Raw genomic sequence first — 25,781 nt, 5'->3', positions numbered from 1 at the left:
TGTGGCGTTTGTAGTATCATTTCTGTGTAGTTTTGTCTACTCCATCAACAACGAACTCTGATCAATACAGAGAGGTTACAAATACAGGATTAATTTCGATAGAAACATGCTTCACAATTTTCCCTCTTTTTATCCTTCCGTACCCCTTTCCTTTAGTCTTAAATCATTTTGCAATGATGTAACTCAAAGGGGAATATTCTTCCCCTCAGCAGACCTAAATATGTTTAAATTACACAGGATTCCTAAAAGTGCGGAGTCATTCTAAGTTTTCTTTGTCATCCATAGTAGTCTTCTAACAAAATCAATATTCCCCAAGGTCCCCATACGAAGGAGAAAAATCAAAAGTGGACCACCGGGAACTCAGATAACATTGTGACTGCTGTGTACCTAACTGCTCTTCTCTTCACTTGGGTTTTGTACAAAAAGTGCTGCAGTCTTGTGATTCAGGGCTGATTCATGTAAGTACCAGCTCTGCATTCACACACAAGTCGCAGCAGAAGCTTGCCACACTAAACTGAAAAAAAAAAAATAACTGGAATCAATTATTGGTGCTTTTATAGTCTAATTTTGTTGCCATCTAAATGCAGATAAATAGAAAATCTAATTTTTATTATACCTCGCCTACAACTTTTAATAAATATTAATGCGCATGACTGTGGCTGACCTCCCCCAGGACTTAAAATCAATAGTTGTTGATTAAGGTCTTTTGGGCAGCATTTCAAAGCTGAAGACTCACTATTTATTCCCATTGCCTCTTCTCTGAACCTTAAACAGGTTAACAGTGGGGCTATTAAGAAGAATAAAGCATTGGAATAAAACTGATAACCTAACAACAGCTGAGTGGGGAGAAGCCTTTATATTTACATGCGTTACAGGCTATTTTTAATTAATTTTTATCACTTTTGAATTCAATTCTATTATCATTTTTTAATGACTATGAAAGACACTGATGACAGTCTCTTTACCACGTGCAATTTAAGGGTAATAATTACACTTATATCTTTTATATAACATATTTAATAAATATGTAAATATGTACTTAATGATATATTCCTGTTTTCATTATACAAATTCTTGTTGACAAATTTTGTTGGTTACAACCAAATTTCAAATCCATCAAAACTGAATCCCAAACTTTAGCTACTAGTGAAATGGAGAAAGATAAGAGTCCTTGATGGTAATGAAGGCTTTATTATCCCAAGTATAAAAGGACAAATCAACGGCAAACAATAGCCAACTCAAGCCAGTGACTTCTAGGTCTTTTGTGTCAAAAAAATTCTAAGGATAAATTTAACAAGCAGGAAGGTGAGTGTTTTTATTATAGAATTACATGCAAGAGCTTCAGATATAAAAATGAAGAGCTCTTATATGGGAGAGTGGGTCCCAAAAGGAGCTACTAATCTAGGACAGTTTTTAGGGCTTATGGTAAAAACTGGAGGAAGGCATTGGTGGGGTGGTGGTGATGAGTATAGTTGGCCTACTGATGGTATGTCCAGGAGTCTCTCAGTTTTGGCCACATCCTCACACACAGCTTCCAAGCACTAGTGCTCACAGCTGTTGCATGGAAGAAAAAGAAAGTAAAAGAGAAAGAACAGAAGCTAGAACTCCTGCAATTTTTGGCCTCTAGGCTGGACAGAGTCAAGGACATTTATGGCTACTGGACAAGAAAAATTATCCTTATCCCCAAACTACCTGACTAATTTTTATCAACTTTTACCATCATGAACAAGTTTATGGTCCAAATTTGCTTTATTAATTGTAATACATTTCCCCCCTAAAGACATCTATTTCCTCATATTTGATCTTTAAACTAAGGCTTGGTGGAAAGTATTCTATAGCACACTAGAGACTCCCTCCCTCCAACCACGGCTAAGGAAACCTCACAGAAGAGAGGAGATAAAAAGTCATGCAGGCTAGAGGAACACTGTTGGTACATAAACGCTTCTAGGAATGTCAGGTCTGTTATATACAGGAACTCACAATAGATGTGATTGCATGTATAAAATCTAAACAAAAGTAGGCCAATCAAAGTTCCCGCAAGCTTGGAGGAGAGGCTCTCTAAGCCACCCTTACCTGAGAGGTATTTGCAACTTACTGCTTCTAGGGGAAGGGGAACCAGTTTTTTCCCAGGGGTGAGGCCTCTTAGTTTTCTCAAGCTCTAATAGAAGGATTCTATGTGTATACAGGCAGAACTGTACTCAATGGATTATAAAGAAAATGATAGAGAATATGAAATTGGAAGGTAGTTGTAGGGGAGTCTGGGAGAAATTGCTGGTGGGGAATAAGGTAAGTATGACCAAAGTACCTTGAATACATGTAAAAACATCCTCAAAAAATAGATATGTGGAATAAAAATGTAAGTGCATATATTACTTATAGATATCCTGACATCAAAGAGGTCAACTAGGCAATTGTGTTGAAGTAATGAAGAAGGAAAGCATATGCCTAACTAGAACAGTGAGTATAAACTTGGGAAATGCCACCAGTAAGTAAAACTACAAGGCGTTTGAGATTTCATAAACTTGGCATCAGTTGTGATTGTCTGAACACTTACCTATCTGTGGGTGGGACCAAGTAGAACGACTTTAAGTTAGGGAGATTTCCCTCAGCCCTATAGAGGGAAACAAAGCTCAGTGCTGATGTGCAGCTCCAGAACAAGCACTTGATGGTAAAGCGAGATTTGAGCAAATAAGATGCCAAAGGAGAAGGAGACAAATTTAAAACAACAAAGAAAAGACCAAACTTTGGAGATTCAGAAATTTCCAGAAATAACCTTTTACCCTTTCATGAGAAAAGGGCGGTAGAAACTGTTGAATACCAAAACCTCTCATGGACCAGGCTTGTATGCACATATCAACTATGTCTTCACCATAGTCCAGTTGTCATGTTTCTTCTATTCTTTCAGCTCATAAACATTTCAATCTTATGAATAGTTTAACTGTATAAGTGGGTTATAAATACTAGTTTGTAAATACCTAATTTATTGTGCATGTAATACCTTGCTCATTTTCACAGTCCTTCACTGCTCCTCTTGCAAAATTCTGGGAAATAGAAACTTGGCAACCTTAGGAGTGGAGGCTTTAAACAGAAAAGAGAAATATGAATCCTAAGATAGATAGGAATCAGTATAGAGACTGAGATAATAACTTGGTCAGCTTGCCAGGCAATCATGAGGAGCCAAGTTCCTTCCCCAGCTGGGTGTGAGGAAACAGGAAGGTCCCTGACCAATCAGTTTAGCCTAAACAGTGAGCCTCGAGTCCCAGTAGGAGACTATCTCAAATACCACAATGGGCAGCTGCTGAGTAACCAAATTACAGGTTGAGCTCTATCCTTTAAGCACATGCATACACTTGTATACAAATAACCATGAACTCACACACACACACACACACACACACACACACACACACACACATACATACCCACACAAACACACATCTTAATAGTATGTTATTATTGTATCAATATTAGAGATTATAATGATATGTGTTTGTGGGTATATCATATATTCAAGTGCTTCAATTTGTTCCATTAAGCTCAAGGGTAAGAAAATAAACTGGTCTGGAGACATGGCTCAGTAGATAAGAACAGTTGCAGAGGACCCAAGTTCAATTACTAGAACCCACAACTGTCTGTAACTACAGTTTTATGGGATCTGAAGCCCTCCTCTGGCCTATGTGGGCACCAGGCACACAACTGGCATATATAGCCATGCCCGTAGGAAAAACATAAAATAAACTCTAAAAGGAAACATAATTTACATGTATCTTCATTAAACAGAAAAAAAATGTTCATGGCATGATCCAATGGCCATTGTCTTAACTTAAACTGAGTCCTATTTGTGCTAACATGTCATGTTTGGAAAACCACTACTGACCTTAGTAGTCCATCATCCCTCTTGAACATCTCCTAGGATTGATTATAAATACTTTCATTCTTTCCTCCGTTACAGTTTCAATATCTTTGGTCTCTGACAAGGTGACACATACCACAGAAGTTTTAAAGTTCTGCAGAATTTGTAATATTCCAAAATGGTAAACAAATGCAGCTAAGCATTTTTTCCAGCTAAGCATGTATTTCATTTGAAACTGCACAAAAATGTAAAGCCATAATCCATCCTTCAGGGAACAAACTGGTTTTATAATACTTTGTATTTAATACAGAATTAGAAACATTTCTGGTAACCATGCTAAAGTGTGGAATAAAAACAGGCACCTATGAATTACAAAGCTTTGTTGCCATGAAGAGGTTCCTGCTGACATAAAAATGCCTGTGTAGTTTACAAAAAAAAAGGGCCTTCTATTTTGTAATTGGTAGTTGGAAAATAATTTGATATATTTAAAATGTTCGCCAAAATTATGAAATAGGAGTCGACTATCACATCTTGTAGGAGTGGTTGCTGTTTTCAATATATACATATTTAGTACTTAGAAGGCTGATTTCAGCCAGTTGCAGACCCTGAAGAGAAGTAATGGAACCTAATATAAGCCCGCTTTACCTTGTAATTTTTGACTTTTTAACTCATGGAATTTCCTTTATAACCTCTCCACCCCTCACTATTTTTCTCAACACTAAAGTTTTCAGTAAAAATCTGTCTTCTCGCTGACTACCTCCACCTCACCCCTTCCATTTCCCTTTATTCTCGTGGAGCCACTCTGACATGTTTGAAGACTTCAGACCCCTGTCTTAATAATAATGCAATGAATACAGAGAAGCAAACACAGCTCCATTTTATTATTTAGATCTTAGTTATTACAAAACAAAAATCCACAGAAGTAATTTACAATGGGGAGTTCATACTTGATGTAATACAAGTAGTTTATTATCCTTTTAAAGCATATAGAAGAGAATTATTAATTGCCAGTATTGGTATCTGTAATGACTCTGATAAACATTAATTGAATATTCTGTGAAGACCCTAGTTTAGACAGTGGTAAAGATGGCTAGTGGATGTTGAGAGACTGAGTTCCAGTAGCTCATGTTCTTCATGTACTCTTCATTTCCTCTTCACCACAATGTATCACAGCCCCATTGATGTTTGTCTTTAGATATAAAACCTGAAGCTCAAATTCCTGAATTATTTTTCCATAAAGAAACAGTAAAATTTGTCAAGCAGACACATCATCAATAGAGGTGATCCAATTGTGGAACAGAATATGACGTTTACCACATACACATAAACCCACACATGCACATGCATGCACACACACATGCACACATATGTAAAGAGAACTGGAAAGCAAGCATGCCAATGTACCAATGTACCTAGGGTACAGTATTTGATTGATGAGCATAAAGATAGTCAAGAAAATCTATATGTAAAGAAAAGGAGCATATTGTGGGCTTTATTATTTGATTTATTCTTTGATATTCCTGGAGAAGAACCAAATTCATTTCCTTGATGTATTTCTATCTTTCTTTCATCGCTCTGTAGACCAGGCTGGCCTCAAACTCACAGAGATTTGCCTGGCTCTGCCTTCTGAACTCTGGGATTAAAGGTGTGTGCCACCACTGCCTGGCTCCTTGATGTATTTCTAAAACTGCTGTTCTTATCTCCATTTTCCTTCTTCCCATCCTCTTGCCTGCATCCATTCCTATCACTTTCCTGTACAAGGACAGCTTCAAAATCTGTATCTTTATGACATATGTGCTTCCGAGTATCTGATTTCTAAGTAGTTGTGTCTACTACACTTTACCTTTAAATCTCTCTAATATATCAGGGTCAAAATGTTAAGACCTAAGCATCCTGTATTACTTAGCCCTCTTAGGTTCTTCTCTATTTCAGGAATAGCTCATCTCCATCTCCTCTCTCAGTGATCCAGACAACACCAACACCCAAATTCACATGACTTCTTTCTGTCTCCAGTCAAAAAGAAAGTAACATTATCACCACTGGCTAGTTGCCAAGTTTGCCCAGCACAAATTCATATTTGCCAAAAATCTGGTAAACTGTTATTAGTTTAGACATTCAGAAAGTAAAATAATATAAAAAACCATGGTGAACAGATGTAAAAATGCAGCAGTATTTTTATCAAAACTTCTCTGTCCTGTCTCACTCTTGCTTCCTTAACTTCTTTAAGAGGTGAGAATTACCAGGAACATTGTTTGAATACCTAATGTGATTCTAATGTAAGAGTGCATTTCTATACCTATATATCTGTCAACTATGGATTTTAGGGAATATTGTGGTGATATTGTGTTCCCCCAATATATTGTGCACCATAATAAACTTATCTGGGGTCAGAGAGCAGAACAGCCACTAGACATAGAGGCCAGAAAATGGTGGCACACAGACCTTTAATCCTAGCATTCAGAGGTAGAGATCCATCAGATCTCTGTGAGTTCAAAGACACACTGGAAACAGCCAGGCATGGTGACACATGCCTTTAATCCCAGGAAGTGATGGCAGGAAGCAGAAATGTATTTAAAGTGTGCAGATCAGGAACTAGAGTCTGTTAAGCTTTTAGGCTTTTAGCAGCAGTTCAGCTGAGATCCATTTGGGTGAGGACAGAAAGGCTTCCAGTCTGAGGCAACAGGATCAGCAGAAGAACTGGTGAGGTGAGAAAGCTGAGGTTTGTTCTGCTTCTCTGATCTTCCAGCATTCACCCCAATACCTGGCTTCAGTTTTGTTTTTATTAATAAGACCTTTTAAGATTCATGATACATCTGGTGCCCCATGTTGGGTGCCTAATGTAGATGAAATTCTAAACAGTCTTAGTAAACAAGAAATACAGAGCCAAATACAGAGGAAATAGCCAAAGAGGTCAGAGCAATAGCCACGACTAGCTTTACCTTATCACCAGCAGTAGCTTCCCCAGAGAGAGCATTTTTTCCTGTCTGAATTGTGTTTTTATTGCCTTTCTGTTCTGCCTTCTCATTAGCTCTGAACCCAGCCAGATGACTTTCTCATCACTACCTGTCTATACAGACCTCCAGGTCTCTATGGTTGTTATTGGAATTAAAGGCTCATGTCACCATGCTTGGCTATGTTCTTGACCACACAGAGACTCTGCCTGCCATATAATTGGATTAAGGGTGTGTGCTATGACCACCAGACTTCTGCTTAATGGCTATTTGACCTCTGATTTCCAGGCAACTTTATTTATTAACAAACAAATAAAATATCACATTTCATCACAAATAAAATATCACCACAGAATACTGACTGAATCTTTGGAGTTTTGGTTTCCTTTCTTAACTTTGATCAACAGAGTATTATTTATTAGTATCAATATTATTTGTTAATAATCAATTCCAGTTGGGGCCTTAAAAATATGTGGGTCCTCACCTTGATCTGCTGGCAGTAATTCAGAGGGTGCCTAGACCTGTCTGCTCTGGTGACCTGTCTAGCAAATAACCTAGCTGTCATAGAGCCTTTGCCCAGTGACTGATGGAGGCAGATACAGAGATCCATGGCCAGGCACCAGGATGAGCTATGGGAATCCAATCAATGAGAGAGAGGAGAGATACTGCAGGTGGGGGACGTCAAGATCATGATGGGAGGACATGCAGAGATGACCGGCCATACTAGTGGAAGCCCATGAACTGTGAACTGGTGACTGTGGAGCCCCAATGGGATTGGACTAGGCCCTCTGGATACAAAAGACGGTTGTTTGGCTCAAACTGTTTAGGGGGCATCCAGACAGGGAGATCAGGATTCGTCCCTGGTGCATGAGCAGGCTTTTAGGAATCCAGTGCCTGTGGTGTGATGCTTTGTGTAGCCTTGGTACTGTGGGAAGAGACTTGGCTAGTCTCAGTGTGCCAGGCTCTGCTGACTCCCCATGGGAGACCTTGATTTGGGGGATGTGGGGATGTGGGGTGGCTTGGGAGAGAGGGCTGGGGGGTGGGAAGAGGGAGGAGGTGGGATCTATGGGTGGTATGTGGAGTGAGTAGAAAATTTCTTAATAAAGAAAAATGAAAAAAAGTATGTGTGTCCTAATACATTAGTTGCAAATTATCTTACTAACTTAGAAAAAGTATATTACACTATTTAATTTTCCATTTTTGCCTTTGACTTCTCCACAAATCTACTAGTATAACCTATATGGATATGGCTATTGCATTCTTTTGTATGTCACTAGTTCCATAATATCTGTACTAGATTTTAATTTATGTTAATGCACCAAATCCTTTTTGGTTTCAGATAATCACATCAGGAGATTTTTTTTTTTCTGGGAGTAAAACAACCCCTAGTTTATCCTTCATCCTTAAGCCTTCCATTAGAAGATTCCTATGAGAGCCTTCATACAGTAACTGATGGAAGCAGATGCAGAAATCCACAGTCAAGCACCAGGCTCAGCTCTGGAAGTCCAATCAAAGAGAGAGAAGAGGGATTCTATGAACAAGGGGCATCAAGATCATGATGGGGAGACCTACAGAGATGGCCAAACCAAGCTTGTGGGAACTCATGAACTTTAGAGCAACCGCTGTGGAGCCTCCATGGGACTGGACTAGGCCCTCTGCATTAGCAAGACAGTTGTGTAGCCTGATCTGCTTAAGGAGGTCCTGACAGTAGGATCAGGATCCATCCCTGGTGCATGAACTGGCTTTTTGGAGCCCACTACCTGTAGTGAGACACTTCGCACAGCCTTGATGCAGGGGGAGGGGCTTGGACCTCCTTCAACTGAATGTACCAGACTCTGCTGACTCCCCATAGGAGGCCATACCTTGTCAGAGGAGGGAAGGCTGGAGGGGTGGGAAGAGGGAAGATAGGGGGATCTGTGATTGGTATATAAAAAGAGTCAAAAATTTCTTAATAAAAAATTTAAAAAAGAAGATTCCTATGAATTTTCTTGTAAAATTTTTCTGGTTATTGCTATTCAATCTACTCTATTAAAAAAAATGTTCACAGATCTCATGAGAATAATTCTAAATATTAGTTCTTTATATGTTTCACTTTAAAAATATTTAATATGAAGTGGCCATGTGTGTTAACTATCCACATGATATTTGCATTGTGTTTAATATTACTCTCTTGTCCCTATTACTAACGTTCATAACAAAAACACATAGAATTTATGGAATAAGAAAATGAAAATTCTTTTCCCAAGAGAAACATCAATATCCAAAGCACTCATTAACTATTTATTTATTTATTTATTTATTTATTTATTTATTTATTTAACAGAGGCAGGCAAGGTATTTGGCTCCACACCATGCAAGTAGAGATCACATGACAACTTTTGCAAATCAGGAGGCCTCTTCTGCCACCATATGGAATACAGGAATCAAATCCAAGTTATCAAGCTTGACAAATGCTGAGGCATCAACCAATCTCACGGCTTTTTTTTTCCCCCCTCAAGACAGGGTTTCTCTGTGTAGTTTTGTGCCTTTCCTGGATCTCACTCTGTAGACCAGGCTGGCTTAGAACTCATAGAGATCTGCCTGCCTCTACCTCCCAAGTGCTGGGATTAAAGGCATGTGCCACCACCATCCAGCCCCATGGGCTCTTTTAATACATGCATATATATGTATATATATGTATACACACACATATATATATACATATCTTATATGTATACATGTAATGTATATATGTATATATGCATGTGTACACACATATATGATGCCTGTGTATGTGTACACATATATGCGTGATATATATGTATATATGGGGAGGGTATCACTTTATTATTCAAAAACTTTTGGTCATAATTCACATTTTTTTGTGGTCTATTTATTAGGGTTTAAATTTTTACACCTTATATGAAAACTCAAATGCAGCTCCAGAAAAGGACATATCAGGTAGATGACTGATGAATAAAAGTGTATTGTGTAGTTGATTTATCCTAGAATTAAGCTGTTTTCCATAGACATTTGAGTGAAGATAGAGACTAAATAATCTTAAGTATCTCAGGGACTAGGGGATGGGAAGAGTGCATCAGAAAGACGCTAAATTAACCTTATTATAACATTTAAATTTGAGATTGAGGAATTTTCTGCAAGAAAATCATGAGTAATTGTGGCCTGAAGCGGTATGAGTAGTTGGTTACAGACTGCTCCAATGAGGCCAAGGTCATAGGTCCAGATAAGGGCCAGTTAGCTTTGAATTAAGTGATTCTGGCTCAGGGTAATGGATGCTATTCTTAATTTAAGTCTTTTGTGAAATCGCCCTGTAGATCTGTGTGAAGCAGAGAAAACAGAAGCGGTTTGGAACACGCATGTGTGGATCTGGGAAAAGTAATTTAAAGCATACATCCCATGAACAATAGACCTAATAATAGATCTACATTAGCATTGCTCATGAGAAGGTAGGCTCATTTCCATAGCTACAAGAAACAACTGTAATGTGTATAACGATTTTCAGCATGGCAGTGTGTAATTCCAATTTGCTGAAAAGACATAAAATGCATATTGCTAGTCTATATGTTACGGTTACATGTACTGATTACTGAAGTTTATCCTATGAGAAATGATAATCTTAAAATGTCTGTCAGAAAATCTTGGAATAGAGCTCAAAGACACACTGGTCATAGAACTTAAACCACAGAGTGCTTTCTTTCCATATAAATACAAAACTTTGCATATTAATTTGCCTCAGTTCTGTTTCAACTGTTACATGAAACTGGTTCAAAGACATCTCAAAGTTGAACAGTTTAGATTCATCCTATTTTATGTGTGGATTCAAAATACGAACTGAGCCATATATGGTCTAAGAGTTGGTTTTCAAGTATTTAAGTACAGACTGATATTTTATATAAATTGAGTTCTTTTTTTATAGTATTTTTATTTTATAATTAACTTAATTTCACATATCAGCCATGGATTCCCCCATCTTTCCTCCTCCCACCAGCCCCCCCCCCCAATCCACCCCCAAATTGTATTTCTACATTGATAAATCTCCTTCAGGCATACAACATACCTTTGGACCAAAGTTCTTTTGCTGCAAAATTGGGAGAGATATTATTACTTTAACAATAATAAGATATATGGTCAAGGGAATGTTTATAATTATTCCATTGATGCTGGTAAAAAATGTGTGATTTATAACAATAGGTAGACAGTAGGCACAGAAGAGCAATTTGCTTTAACTTGGTATGGGCTAATTTGTTGTTGGTTTGTTCTCATATGATCTTTCATAGTTCATTTTATTCAGCTGTCTTACAAATCTATACCTACTTCATTCTAATAAAATTTAATTTTTACACCATAGAGAAAATAAAAGGCACTCAGTATGAAGTTCCTCCACTCTCAAAACCTTCCAGCTTTCTTAAATTTTGAGGATGCAAAGAAAAACTGTTTTCCGTAGGTAAAAACATCTGAAACTTCTCCGTCCTTTTAATCCCCAAATAACCTTCACCTTGTTGTGAATGTGAAAAACATGATTTTACATTTCCTTTTCCCTTACCCTTTTGGATTACTTCTCTCCATCTCCCTATCCTCCCCATTCCTCCCCTCCCTTGCCCTTCTCCTCTCTTACCCTCCATCTCTCCCCTCCTCACCCTCTTCTCTCCTTTCCCTTACCATTCTCCCCTTTCATTTTTCCTCTTCCCTATCATCCTGCCTTCTCTCCTTTCTTTCCTCTCCTATGAAATTCATTGATACTCATTCAAAATCTAAAGTATGAAAAATTCCTTTTCTTATCTCACAGAGTATCAAAATTCCACAGTGTTCCTTTGCCAATTGTAACTACTTTCTGGAGCTTTAAGTCTCCAGATAGTTCCTGTTTCACTCAGTTTGTAATTGTGCTGAAATAAGGAAGAAGCAGCATAAAATTCTCTCTTTGCTCTCTTTCTGTAGTCTACTGAAATTCTACTTTCTCTACTGTTTTAATGTCTATCACTATTGATATGTGACTTCCTCCACTTCACACAACTTTTTCTTGGGTATAAAAATCACCAAACATGAGTTTTTCCCCCTTAGGAGGTTTACACTAAATTTCAGATCCTTGTAAACCCCTCCTGTGCCCACTCCTCATTTTCCTAGCCATTCACTTCAGGTTTCTCTCTGCCTCTATCTGGTTTTATGACACTGAAGACTAGTCAGCCATTAGAACTCCATTCTGGACTTTCCAATCCTCTTGTGCTTTTCAAGTCCCACATACCTCTGAATTGCAGCAATTCCAATTTTATTCTGCTCTGGGTGTCATTTATAACAAATTTGGCAGATTATAGCAAAACAAAAATTATACTTTCCCTGTATTGATTTAATCCATTTTGTCTGTTCAAAAATACCTGTTCACACCTCATTCCTAATCCCTAGGATTCACTAAACAAAATACGTGATAAAGAAACTTACTAACTGAAATCTAGGTTCTCTATGTTTTTTGACATTAGCATTTGACTAGTAGGTATTCTGAGAGTTCATTGCTCTTTTCTCATTTTTCCTGTATCTGAGCCACAAATCCAAGCAAACATGATTAGAGATGAGAAATATGATGACACGTGTATAGTCCAAGAGTGAGATTTACCAGTTTGGTGGGAATTGTGATGACCTTAGCAGTCCAAACACATATCTACTGGTGAGATCTCTGCTCACAGCCTCCAAGCCAGTGACCCTCCTGTGCTGGCTTCTGTCCCTTTGTCATGGCATTTGATGTTTAATTCTTTCCCCCCATTTTTCTTTATTAAGAAATTTTCTACTCACTCTACATACAGGTCCCACCTTCTCCCTCCTTCCATCTCCCAGCCCTCCCTCCCAAGCCTCCCCATATCCCCACATCCTACAAATCAAGGTCTCCCATGGAGAGTCAGCAGAGCCCAGCACACTGAGCCTAGGTAGGTCCAAGCCCCTTCCCACTGTACCCAGGCTGCGCAAGGCGCCACACCACAGGCACTGTTTTCCCAAAACCCTGCCCATAGACCAGGGACAGATTTGAGCCAAACAGTTTGAGCCAAACAACTGTCTTCTGTATCAAGAGGGCCTAGTCCAGTCCCATGAGGGCTTCACAGCCACTAGTCTACACAGTTCATGGGCCTCCCTCTACTAGTGTGGCTGGTTATCTTTGCACTGCATGTCTAACTCATAATCTCAACATTCCCCGCCTGCAGAATCCCTCCTCTCTGTCATTGATTGGGTTCTCAGAGCTCCTGGTGCCTGGCCATGGATCTCTGCATCTGCCTCCGTCAGTCACTGGACAAAAGCTCTATGATGATAGTTAGGGTATTGCTAGACCGGTCACCAGAGTAGACAAATACAGGTACCCTCTGGACCTCTGCCAGCAGTCCAAGGTGGTATCATCCTGTGGGTTCCTGAGAGCCTCCCCAGCACGCTTCCTCTTCCTTTTCCCATGATGTCCTCATCTATCATGGTATCTCGCACCCTGCCCTCCCGCTCTGTCCCTGTTCCAGCTCGATCCTCCCATTTCTCTATGTTGTCATTCCCCACGCCTCGCCGCTCTGTGCTCTCTATACCCAGTCCACTCATGTAGATCTCATCCACTTCTCCTTCTCTGGGAAGAAAATGTGGAACATATACACAATGGAGTATTACTCAGCACTAAAAACAGTGATATCATGAAAATTGCAGGCAAATGGATGGAACTAGAAAATATCATCTTGAGTGAGGTAACCCAGACTTAGAAAGACAAACATAGTATGTACTCACTCATAAATGGATACCAGATGTGAGGGAAGGGATGGCCAGACTGTAACCCACAGCTTCAGCAAGGCTAGCTAACTGGGAAAGACCCTAGGAGGGCCACATGGATGACCCAGCGATGTCTAATTCTTATTATGGCTACAATAGGAAGCTACAAAGGTTTCAAAACTTAAGATAATTAGGGAAACCATCATCAACATGAAAGATCCTTTTCTACTTAATAATTGGTTCATCTATTCCTGATTAAGGAAAGAAGCTGCAAGCTTCAAAAATATACAAAGTAGAATTCCAGCTGATTATGACAAAGCTAATACCTGGAAGAAGCCAAGAGTTTTCCAGAGGTCAAGCTGAGGCTCAAGGAGCCTTGGTGATATTTGGGTTTTGATTATCAGCTGTTTCCTTCTGAGGGTTTTTGTGTGTGTGTGTGTGTGTGTGTGTGTGTGTGTGTGTGTGTGTGCTATTGTAGCTTTTGCATCATTTATTGGACACCATTCCCCCTCTATTAAAGGAATATTTAGATAACCTATGCGCTGACAGCTATGCACAGCCAGAACCTCAGTTCAAGCCTCCCTATTATTATCATCATTGGCAGCATCTGGCTAGGACCATTCCCAGATGGAGGAAAGTACCTTATCAGAGATACCTCTGTACTCTCTAAGAACAGACTTCAGTGTCCAGACTACCTCTTTGAGAAGGCCTGGTGGATGTGCCAATTAAGCTTAATTACCTCCTTTTCCAAATCTTATCTCTAGTTCTAGATCTCCCTTTAATTATCACCAGAGGCATCTAGCTGTACACAGGTTGCCTATGGACTGAGCACATCTTCCCCCACCCTGCAGAAAAATGGCAGATAGCTTGGACAGATAGGAGCCACAGGAAAAAAGAAGGCAATTTTATTTTCTCCCATTGACCTAATAACTTATAGATTCTTAACATTTCCTACCAATCACATTTAAGGTTATAGTTGAGCACATAAGCTCCCTCTTCTTAGATATTACCTGAATTTAGCCTTTAGTTAATTTATTTCCCCATTAGTCACTTCTCTTTGGGGTTGCAAATGATAATTAACAATCACTGCATCTCTATGTGATTCTTATCACCCCTCCATTAAATCCTGGAAGCCTGGCTTTGCACTGCCAAGGGATTACTGCTTGTCCATGTTTATATACTGGGATTTCCAGGGCATGCAGATGAAGAAGAGAAAAGAGGATGGATAAACTAGATGGGTAAGAACTTGAGAGGAACAAACTGAGATGGGGAAGAACTAGATTGAAGGGCTAGAAGAGAGTACCAGAGGAATGAGATGGAAGATGAGGAAGAGCCAGACGGGGAAGAACAAGATGAGGAAGAAACAGATACGAGAGAAGGAGATGGGAGAGGAACTGATATGGGAAAGAACTAGATGGATGAGAACCGAGAAGGGGCAGAACTAGATGAAGGAATTGAGACAGAACCTGGAGAGGACAACAGATAAATGTAAAGAGAAATTGGGCAAGAAAGGAGCTAAAAATGAGAACAGAGTATAAGCTGGAAAGAGAGGACTGAAAGAATAATAAAGTGTATGGACTAAGGAGTTTCATGTACATAGTTTCAATTCTTTTCTTCAAAGATTGTCAGCTGGTTGTAGATTCTTCCTGGGCCTTGGGAGGGGACTGTAGAGGAGCTGGACCCCCATAGTCCCCGATAGAAAGATGCAAAGATACAAACATAATAATCATCAACAAACTTTCTTTCTTCATATACATTTGAGAACTTTAAAATTATTGTTTACCTTTATAATGTGTATCATTACTATCTTAAAAAATACCACATATTCATATCTTTTTCTAGGTGGTATTAGGATTGGTTTAGATCATAAAAATAGCACTGGATTTTGAAAGTAAATTTTTGTTCATTTGAAGTAAATTACTCCTTTAAAAACAAGCAGCTTGACCATAATTTAACACTATTAAAGGCCCAGCCAGAGTTAATTTACTAAAATGAAAGGTTAATTTCCAAGAAAGAATACTTTCCTTGCACTCTCCTATCATAGGATTAGATGCAATATTCAATTTTATCATGTTGTGATCAGTCCACTAAGTGAGATATTTATTAAATATTATTAAATTTGTTAAATTAGATAACATTCCCTGTAGGAGGCACAGAAATCTTTATGCTTACAGATCACCAGTAGGGGAACCTGAGACATTAAACACACAGAGCTATGCCTTCAAAGGTAGGGATGCGTAGCCTGTTATCAACCAGAAGGCTGAGAGAGGAAGTAACTAATTTCCTGGTGAACTTTGTGCTATCTGTCTAATTAAGGACCATACTGGATCATCCAACAGACCCTTATTGTAAGCCTGTATTTTTTGGTCAATCTATAGAACCTATCGTTATGGGAAGGGGAATGTGTAGTAATCTATAGAAATCACCTTTATGGAAGGTGTCACACGTACTTTACAAAAATTTTGATGTACTCATGTCTTGAGTTTTATTGTGCGCACAAAATTGAGTTAACTAGCCACAGAAAAGTTTTCACCAAATTGAGCTGTGCTTAAATATGCTTAAAATACATGACTTGGGATCAGACTCCTGACATTTGAACCCACACTGGCTACTTATTTGTGTTGAACAGAACCACCACCTGGCCTCCTGGGGACTGTTACTCTGCTGGCCATGATGGGTATAGAGATCCCTTTAGTTCCCCATGTTTGACAGCTGTAATTTTTAAATTTTACCAAAAAATACCATCAATTAGTTCTTATAATGCTTGTTATGAGTAACATATCCAATGTTTATGATTTATTTGAAAAGGCTCAGAAATGTAGAAACTGAAAATGACTGTGTTTCTTTGATCAGAGTTGTCACACAGCGTACATAAGGTCAAATGAAAAAGAGTTCAATTCTCAGACCTAAGGACAGGAGTGGGAGGTGAAGTAAGTTAAACACACATCTACAGCAAAATATTGACCATTTCTGTATAAACGAAAACCCAGAATATTCACTGAAGAAGATGTCAACAAAATAGAAATAATTCTAAAGAATAATGATGTAAGCACACAATTAAACATGGTGGAGAGGTTGTAAAATATAAATAAGGATTCTACCCACCATTTCTTCTGTTTTCCTTCACATGTTGCTACTGTTATTGATCTTTGCAAAAGGAAATATATTAGTGGTATTGGAAAGGTAAATATATTGCAGAGGTTATAGAAAAATAGAGGGTTTTTTTCAAGTGTTATAGAAGGCTCTTAAGCATAGGATACAGAAGTATTTTGCTAAACAATCATTTTGTGTGCATTATCCTACTCAAAGACAACACTGACTCATTTACTTTTTTTTCTGCTTTGAATTAGAGTATGTTGAGGGAGTTATAAAGCTCTCTGTAGGAAGTAAGGGGAAAGGGCACATAATTTTTTACATATGTTGCAATGAGAATGGATGCTAATAATGGGGAAGTGGTTTTGTAGCCAGGTGATGAATAGACATTTTAGATGTATGTCAGAAATATAAACAAAATAGGTGCTTCTGGTGAGGCCTGAAAGAAAAGAGAAGAGCCATTTCATTGTGTTAGTGAGCACATAACACATAAATAAACAGGGACAGACTGTTGGTGGAAATGATAATGCTATCAAACCATTCCTGAAAAGTCTAAGGCAAGAATATCAACCCCCATAACCAGATAATTGAAAACAGGAAAATACAAAAGACAATCCTTGTTATAAACATGCAGTGAACTTAGGTGAACTGATTTTTGTTTTCTTGTTTTCTGGAAGATGAAATTTCTCATGTATATTAGGAGACTACTCTGCAAAGTGTGGGAAGAGCAGGGTGATTCCTCTGCTGCTTTAGAAAACAGTGGAAGGGGAAAGGAATGAGCTGAAGAGCTCAAGGATGTGGTGACGTATCTTGATGGTAGAGTGTTTGCTTAAACATGTTCCGGATTCCCTCTCTAATATTGAAAATGAGAAAGAGAGGAGAGAGACAGACACAATGGCTGGTCAAGCACAAACCATATAGAACTTAAGAGTTTCAGGTGACTATCATTGTCCTCACCTCAAAGAAGATGATCAAAATGTGTTGTATGAAAATTTATTTAAAAATTTAAGGCATGTTCTGAAAAAGATAAAGGGATTAGATTAATAGCCATTTGTCAAAGAGATGAGTAAATCTATGAGTTGAAAGTGTAATTGTTATAGTTATCACCTCAGTCCACCACCAGCCAGGAACAGAGAGGCAAGATGAGGTGAAGGGAAACATTGTCATTTTGGAGTAAACTAGACAGGAGCAAAGTAGGGAAACAAATGGAAGATATCAGACATCAGAGACTTGATGCTATACATACCAAGAAGCATGCTGTAACCTTCAAAAAAAAAAGCCTTCACAGTGCAGGCTTACCACCCACTCTGGGGACAAGGTGCCTTCTGTCACAGTGTCAACAGCAATATCTCCACAAATAACAGTGGTGTGGCATTTTAAAGGGAAGTAAAGTAATGGTATGACCTTAGTGGGCCAGCATGGCAGAAAACCAAACCAAACAGATGTCTTTTGAGCTTGAAGATTGAAGGGAATTGACTTTGCTGTTTTGGATTCATGTGGGCCCTCGCTCTCCTTCCTTCCTTCCTTCTTTTCTGTTTGAGATTAGCAATATCTATTATACATTTGCCCCACTATTGTATGTTGCTCTTATAAGGGGTCATGAGGATTTAGAAGGTATTTAGATAGAGCTGGACTTTTTAGACTTTAATGTGGGCACTGGAATGAATTAAGAGTTTGGGATATAGTGGCTCTAAAATATTGATATATTTGAAATTGAAAGTAGAATAAATGAATCTTACTTGAGGTAAAGATATTATTGCCTATATTGAATGTTATGATTGCCTAGTATTTACAGAATTACTTCCTTTCTGTACTAATGTTTTGGAAGCAAATTATCTGATCAGTTCATCTGGAATAGTCTTATGTCCATGAATTATATCAAGCCAGGTCTTTGGGTTGGCACTATTGTATGTTCGCTGTGCTTTCTTTGACACTGAGAACTCCAAAATATTAAGAATCTAGTTTTGCTTGTTAACTACTGCATTGTCAATGCCGAGAATGAATGTCACAGTGTGAGTGATCAATTAAGTTCTGTAGTAAATGTCTGCCCATGTATAATTCATTTGTACTTAGAAAGTAGCTTGAGAATGGTCAATCCACCAGCAGCTACAACCTTAAAACAAAACAACAAAACCCTGAATCTTCTTTCTCTAGAAGCCACCAATGGTTCATAACCCCTTAGTAAGGTGTGTATCTTGGGGTCATAGCTCATGAACCTCTTCCTACTGCTTACTTGCTCCATCAACTAACTTGATATTATCCAGGAAACCCCTCTGCTGAGAGTTTATGGGGACTTCAGTCTTGTCATATCTAGGTAACAATTTGACTTTGGTCCTCCTCCACCTCTTGCTCTTACAGTCTTTCTGTCCCCTCTCCCACAGTGGTTCCTTATCTTTGGGGAAGGGATATGGTATAGATATCCTATTTGAGGCTGAACACTCTTCTGAAACTTATTCTGTGCACTTTGACCAATTACAAAGTTCAAGGTTCTGAGTTAATTGGCATCCAATGAATAGAAGCTTCTTTGATGGGGTCTGAGAGCTACACTAAACTATAAGTAGAGATATACAAACTAGAGGACAGTTTGGTACAAAGTGTTTTGATCAGAATAACAGTAATAGATTCACTCTTAGTACCTGTGAACTTCCAGGTTTGGGCTCTTGGTCAGATTTATAGTAAGAGTTACATGTTTCTTCAGGTCTTTATGTCATTCAGAGATTATGAAATGGGTAGCAGTAATTATAATCTAGGACACTGAGAAGATTGTGTAATAGTCAAAGGATTTGATGAATGGAAGGCCAAGTTGACTGACTTTGATTGATATGCTTTATTTTGTTAGAAAACTATGTATAACCACAATACATATTCATAAGGATGGCCTAGGATCATACTAGCTGTTATTGAAGGCTATATTATATAGGATGCTTATGCTTTCTGTTAGGGCCCTATGATCTAAGTATGGTTAATGTAGTATATGATTAGTTCAAGCTCTTTGCCTTAGAGAGTTGGCTTAAACTATAACTGAATATTCACAATAAAAAAGTATACTCTGAAAGGCAAATGATTAGGATAGTCACTTCTAGCTCTCTATTGAAAAATAATAGCTTTATTGAAACATACTTTAAATAACACACAAAAATTGTCCTTGAATAATGTTCAACTTCAAGCTGTGATACTGCACTACTATCTAATTCCATAATATGTGATTCATTTCCCAAAGAAACACATACAAAGTGTGTGTTGGTACTTTTGTTCATTTTTATGGCTAAATAGTATTCCGTTATACACATCTCCTAAGTTTTTTTATACATTTAATGGACATTTTTTTTTTTTTTGCTATTTCTACTTTGAACTGTTATGAATGATGCTGCTATGAATATGATCTACAAAACAGAGATGTGGGCCATTATAGCAAATTAATAAAGCTCTGAGGATTAGAAAGTACTAGTTATAAATGCAATAACTACAGCAGCCAAATGGTATGTATATTATTGTCATAATTTGGAAGTGAGAAGACTAATCCTTAGAACTTGTAACTAAGTGAAGATTAATATGTGATGCTACTGGGGTACATAGCTCAATAATCATTCTGTTTTCACACTTAGGCATGTTATAGCACCAATTATTACAAATCTCACACCATTTTAAGGGAAAGTTCAACTTAGTATAGGTGAAGAGCAATGTAGAGAACATGGATGGACCTGGAGATAACTATGTTAAGTGAAATAATCCAGGCTCAGAAAAACGGCATTACTAGTATTCTCCCAAATGTGCAACTAAGGAGAAACAAACAAACAAACAAACAAACAAATAAATACATTGCTGTGGATGATTGATTAGTAAATAAAACAATGATTGGTTAGTAGTCAGGCAGGAAGTATAGGCGGGACTAAGAGAAAGGAGAATTGGGGGAACAGGAAGTCAGAGGGGACGCTGCAGTGGCCAAGACAAGCGAGATGTAAGGTACTGGTAAGCCACGAGTGATGTGGCAAAGTATACATTAATAGAAATGGGCTGAATATAAAAGTAAGAGCTAGACAATGGTAGAGCTGAGCTAATGGCCAAGCAGTTTAAATAATATAAGTATCTGTGTGCTTATTTTATAAGTGGCTTGTTGGTCTAACAGGGCTTGGACAATAAATAAACAAATGGGATGGAAATTGGGGGTGTATAGGGGAAAAGGTGGAAGAGGGAGAAGACTGAGGAAGGGCATTGGAGGAATGATGAAATACTATTCACACGTGTAGAAACATTATTTTATATCCTACTTTGTACACTTAATATACCAATAAAACCAACGCTAACATAAAAAGGAAGAAAAATGCTATGGAATGAATTGTGCTCTCCAAACATTCTATATTACTATTCTAAACTCCCAATGTTTTTATAATAGAGCTAGCTTGTAGGAGATAAATATGAGAACACAAACTGTTTATGTTGGCTCCTCTGCCCCCCCCCCAAGGAATTTTGTTTACTTTTAAGTCACTCAGTCTTTAGTATTTCATTATTGTAATATAGGAAGACTAAAAGAAAAAAAAAAACTACTGCAATTTATAGTATCATCTCTACAGGAAAGGTAGAAGAACATTTGTAAAGTTGTTCAAACCAGACTAAGTTTTCTGGAGGATTTTGTTTTCATAACAGATTCAGGAATGTTCAGGCTCTTTGAACCCTCCTCTGCCTCCTCAGCATTGAATCATCTCAGTCACTTTGTGAGAAAAATATCTTGGCAAACACAAGACTGACAATATGTTCTGTCTTAGGAACTTTTTATTGCCAATGGAAATAAAGAATAGACATGTGGAACTTTCAGCAACCATTAATCAGAAAAAAAGCACATTCATGACGGGTTAATTAATAGGCAAATTTAATTTGAAGCCACAGTACAATCTCCTGCTCTTGGCTATGGAAGGAGACAGGCACTTGGCATTCCTCCTTTATGCCAACTTCAGCCACTCTGTGGAGCTCTCCTGATTCAAAATGATGAAGCAGGATCAAACATGGAGCTAACAGGGAGCTAACAGCATGAACAATTAGCTTGGAGAAAGACAAAGTATGGGATATAAAGCATTTTGTCTGTATTAACATACAGCAGTAAGATGATTCAAGTACACAGATACTGTCATTAAAATTCCTAAGTTTCCTGGAAGTCACTTTCATTGGCTGCTCAGCTACAAAACTTACCAATTCATGTTGAAACAGAACAATAGGAACTCTCTGCACTATAAAACTTTCATAATAAATCCCCATGCACAATGCTTTATAAATTAATCCGTATTATTGTTTCTAGCTAAACTGAACTAACTTGAAATATATTCTACCTAATGGTTCATTGTAGTTTCTTATTAGTAAAGTAATTTAATAACTTTTAATAATTACTTTTGAAATACAATATGATACTGCTACATATTCTGAAATTATATCCAAGTTAAGACACATTGTAAAATTTGAAATATAAATATTATAGTGATAAAATTAAGAGGCTATTTGATGATAGTAAAACCCCTTTGAATGATTTCTTCAATAATCTAAGTTCATGGAAGACATATGTGATATCATTAGAAAAGTGGAGAGATCTTATTGCCAAATGATCATCAGTTAAACTATAGTTTAATCTACTAATGTCAATTTAATGTATAAGATTTCCTGAACACTAAGTTGAACTGCCTTCAGTCAGCAGTGTGATAGTGTGGCTCTTCTTAAAAAAAAAAAAAAAAAGTGACTGCTTCTTTGATAAGACATATTTCATTTCTCATTATTCACGTGTAACATGAATTTCAAAATAGTCTTATTAATAAAAAAACTTGGGGCCAGATATTGGGGTGAATGCTGAAAGATTAGAGAGAGAGAACAAGCCATAGCTAATCTCACCTCACCAACTTCTCAGCTGATCCTGTTTCCACAAACTGGAAGCCTTTGAGTCATCATCAGAATGGATCTCAATTGAACTGCTGCTAAAAGCGTAAAAGCCTCAAGTTCCTGGTCATCATGCCTTATATACTTTTCTGCTTCCTGCCATCACTTCCTGGGATTAAAGACATGTGTCTTTTCCCAAGCAAGACATGAGACCTCAAGTGCTGGGATTAAAAATGTGTGTCAGCATGCCTGGCTGTTTCCAGTGTGGTCTTGAACTCAGAGATCTGGATGGATCTCTGCCTCTGGAATGCTAGGATTAAAGGCATGTGCTATCACTGCCTAACCGCTATGTTTAATATAGTGGCTATTCTGTTCTCTGACCCCTAGATAAGTTAATTGGGGTGCACAATATACCAACTACTGTCATGTACCAGTTGCTTAAGCACTCATGATTTCCTGAAAAGTAAGGGATAGACTTTTCTCTTTATATCCTTTTTCTCCTTTACTGATTGCTATCATTTTACTCAATCCCCTGTGACAACTTAAATTCTGCTCCAGCAAGATGAATCTTATGCCATTCCATGTCCAAGGAAAAGCACCTTGCTGTGATGTAGAAAACTTTTTCTAGAAAGATTTTTTTAAATCCATATATTCCACTCAAGGAAAAGCATTTTAGAAAAAAAGCATGTTTTATTACATTATTTTTAAAACAATGATTTAATCTGTTGCCTGGAAAAAGAACATAAAAATTATTTTGGTTTTGTTAACCTCCATTATTCAAAAATTCCACTAGTGAAAATTACATGTAAATAAATTAGTTACATATGTTAAGCTTTGGGTTATTGAAAATACTTATTTTTATCATTTTTAGTTAGGTATATGTGGCGGTTATGGTATGTGCATGTGGGTACAAGTTGCATATTTCCCTGGCACTGGAGTGACAAGGGATTGTGAATCTGCCAAGGAACTAGGGTGCTTTGGAAGAACATTTCGAACTCTTAACCTCTCAGCCACCTCCTGCATTTGGCTTATTATGACAGTCTTTCCATAATCCAAGAAAGGAATGGCAGGAATGGAATTCTAGAACTTCAATTCACTATGCACTAACAAATCTACTCCACCACAGTCTTCTCAGGAAGAATGTACTTTTTCTTTTAGGGAATTTTGAGATGCAAATTTAAAAGAATGCAAAGGTTGACATAATAAAGTCACTTTCTCTGGCCACTCAGCAATAAACATCACCAATTCATGCTGACATGATGATACAGGATAGCAGGATCTCTCTCCACTATGGTACTTTTGAGATAAATTCCAGACACCATGTTTAGCTCATTCGTCTATATTTTAGAATGTATCACATACACAAGACTTACTCTGACCATGTTAGTATTATACTATCATCACACCTAAAATTGTATCAAAATGATTAAATATTATTAAGTAGCTCAGAACTCTTCAAATTTTCTAATTATGTGAAAGCATCATGCTCTGGTTTGAATCATGTTAGGAGGCAAGATGACTATATATATATATATATTCCCAATCTATTTCTGCCTAATCTTTTTTTGCAAGTGTTTGTCAGTGATGGTATGTACCTTAATAGCCTCCAAAGTGATTTTCCCCATATCAGTGAGGTTGGGATCTTAGAGTACACACATATCTACACATGGGCTCAGCTTCACTACTGCCTCACTATAAGTTCAGACAAAGCAGTTGACCTTTCTATTATTTGTTGGTTCATGTGTAGAGCCATGATAATACCTGTTGTCTTCTTACCAAGGATGCTGTGAAGATTAATGAGGTAATATTGATAAAGGACTCTGAACTCATGAGAAGAAAGACTCCTTTGGAAAGCCTATAAGAACCTTAAAACATTTCTGTAGGACACAGATCATCTTGGCAAACATACTATATCTTCTGAAGACAATTTGTGGTGAATTAATGATAAGTACAAATCCATTTCTCTCAGACTACACAACTATGTATTACAGAGTATTTATATAATATGTATTTTACTATTGGAGTCACAAAAAGTACCTTGTAAAGTTTGCTGTTTGTCATTCTGATTATATTTTTTCTTTGAAATGCACAAACTTAAAGCAAAAATATTAAAATTAAAATAGAAAATAAAATGTAAATTTTAACTGATCTTAAAATAATCAAATTAATACACTTCTATTATAAGTACAACTTAAATTATTATAAACCATTTCTATAAAGGATCTTGTTTCTAAAATATTATGAACTGTGAGGTGTCTGTGTTACTTTCCTATGTAAATCAAGTTTTCAGTGTAAAAAGCATCTTAATAAATACTGGAAATGCTTTGGAATGGAAAGTTACCTACAATCATTGTTAAGAAGTTAAAATACAAATGACCTTGAACATTCTGCCTTACTCTTCTGGTCAACATTTCATTTATATATTACACTAAGTGAGTTCCTTTTTAAATTTTTATGAATTAGGGAAAACACGTTTCAGTTAAAATACATTCTTTGCTCTCTTTTTTATCTGTCCTTGTATTTCAGTTAAACAAACTAAAAGTAGGGTTCAAAAATAATGAGAAATACAGAGTAATTTACATTCAAAATCTTTAATCTCACTCTTTCTATAGTTGCCTTTTGTTGTTGAATTATCAGTTATACAGCAAGTATAAAATTATAGTCTTAGAGGATGCATCTCATTAACATCCAGTTATTTCACAGAACTTATCAACAGCTGGAATAGTGAATTCTATGTCATTTGAAGTTAACTGTAGAAACACCAAAGCAGATTTTATAATCCTATAAAAACATTGTGTCAAAGCTCCACTTTTCCTACTACGACCCGGTTACAAACATTACAAAACAAAACCATTCCCTGAGCTCATTGACACTTTAATCTTTTTTTTTTTTAAAGTTATAAAGAATTTATTGGAATTATGACAGACTCCATAGAGGATTCCGGGTAAGTATGTAGATTTCAAGCCTATTGATAACTCTTTTTAACTCTAAGTTCAAAAAGAATTTGTGAAATTTTAAGGTTATAAACATTAAATGTTTTTTTAACTGAGATTATATAGACCTTACCTACTTTAAAAACAATGCAAGGTGATAAAAGATAATTTTTATTTTATTTTTTTAACCTAATTTTTTTTCATTTTTCACAACAACCACAGTTCCCCCTTTTTCCCCTTCTCCCACTTTCCCCCAACTCCCCCACCCCCATCCACTCCTCATGGTGGGAAAAGCCTCCCTTGGGGAACCAACATAATCTTGCACTGTTGGAATTTCTGCCACTTTTTACCTCACCACATTATTGCATATCT

The sequence above is a fragment of the Onychomys torridus genome, chromosome 12 (assembly GCF_903995425.1).
Source record: "Onychomys torridus chromosome 12, mOncTor1.1, whole genome shotgun sequence".
NCBI lineage: Eukaryota > Metazoa > Chordata > Mammalia > Rodentia > Cricetidae > Onychomys > Onychomys torridus.
Note: the sequence above shows the minus strand (reverse complement) of the source record.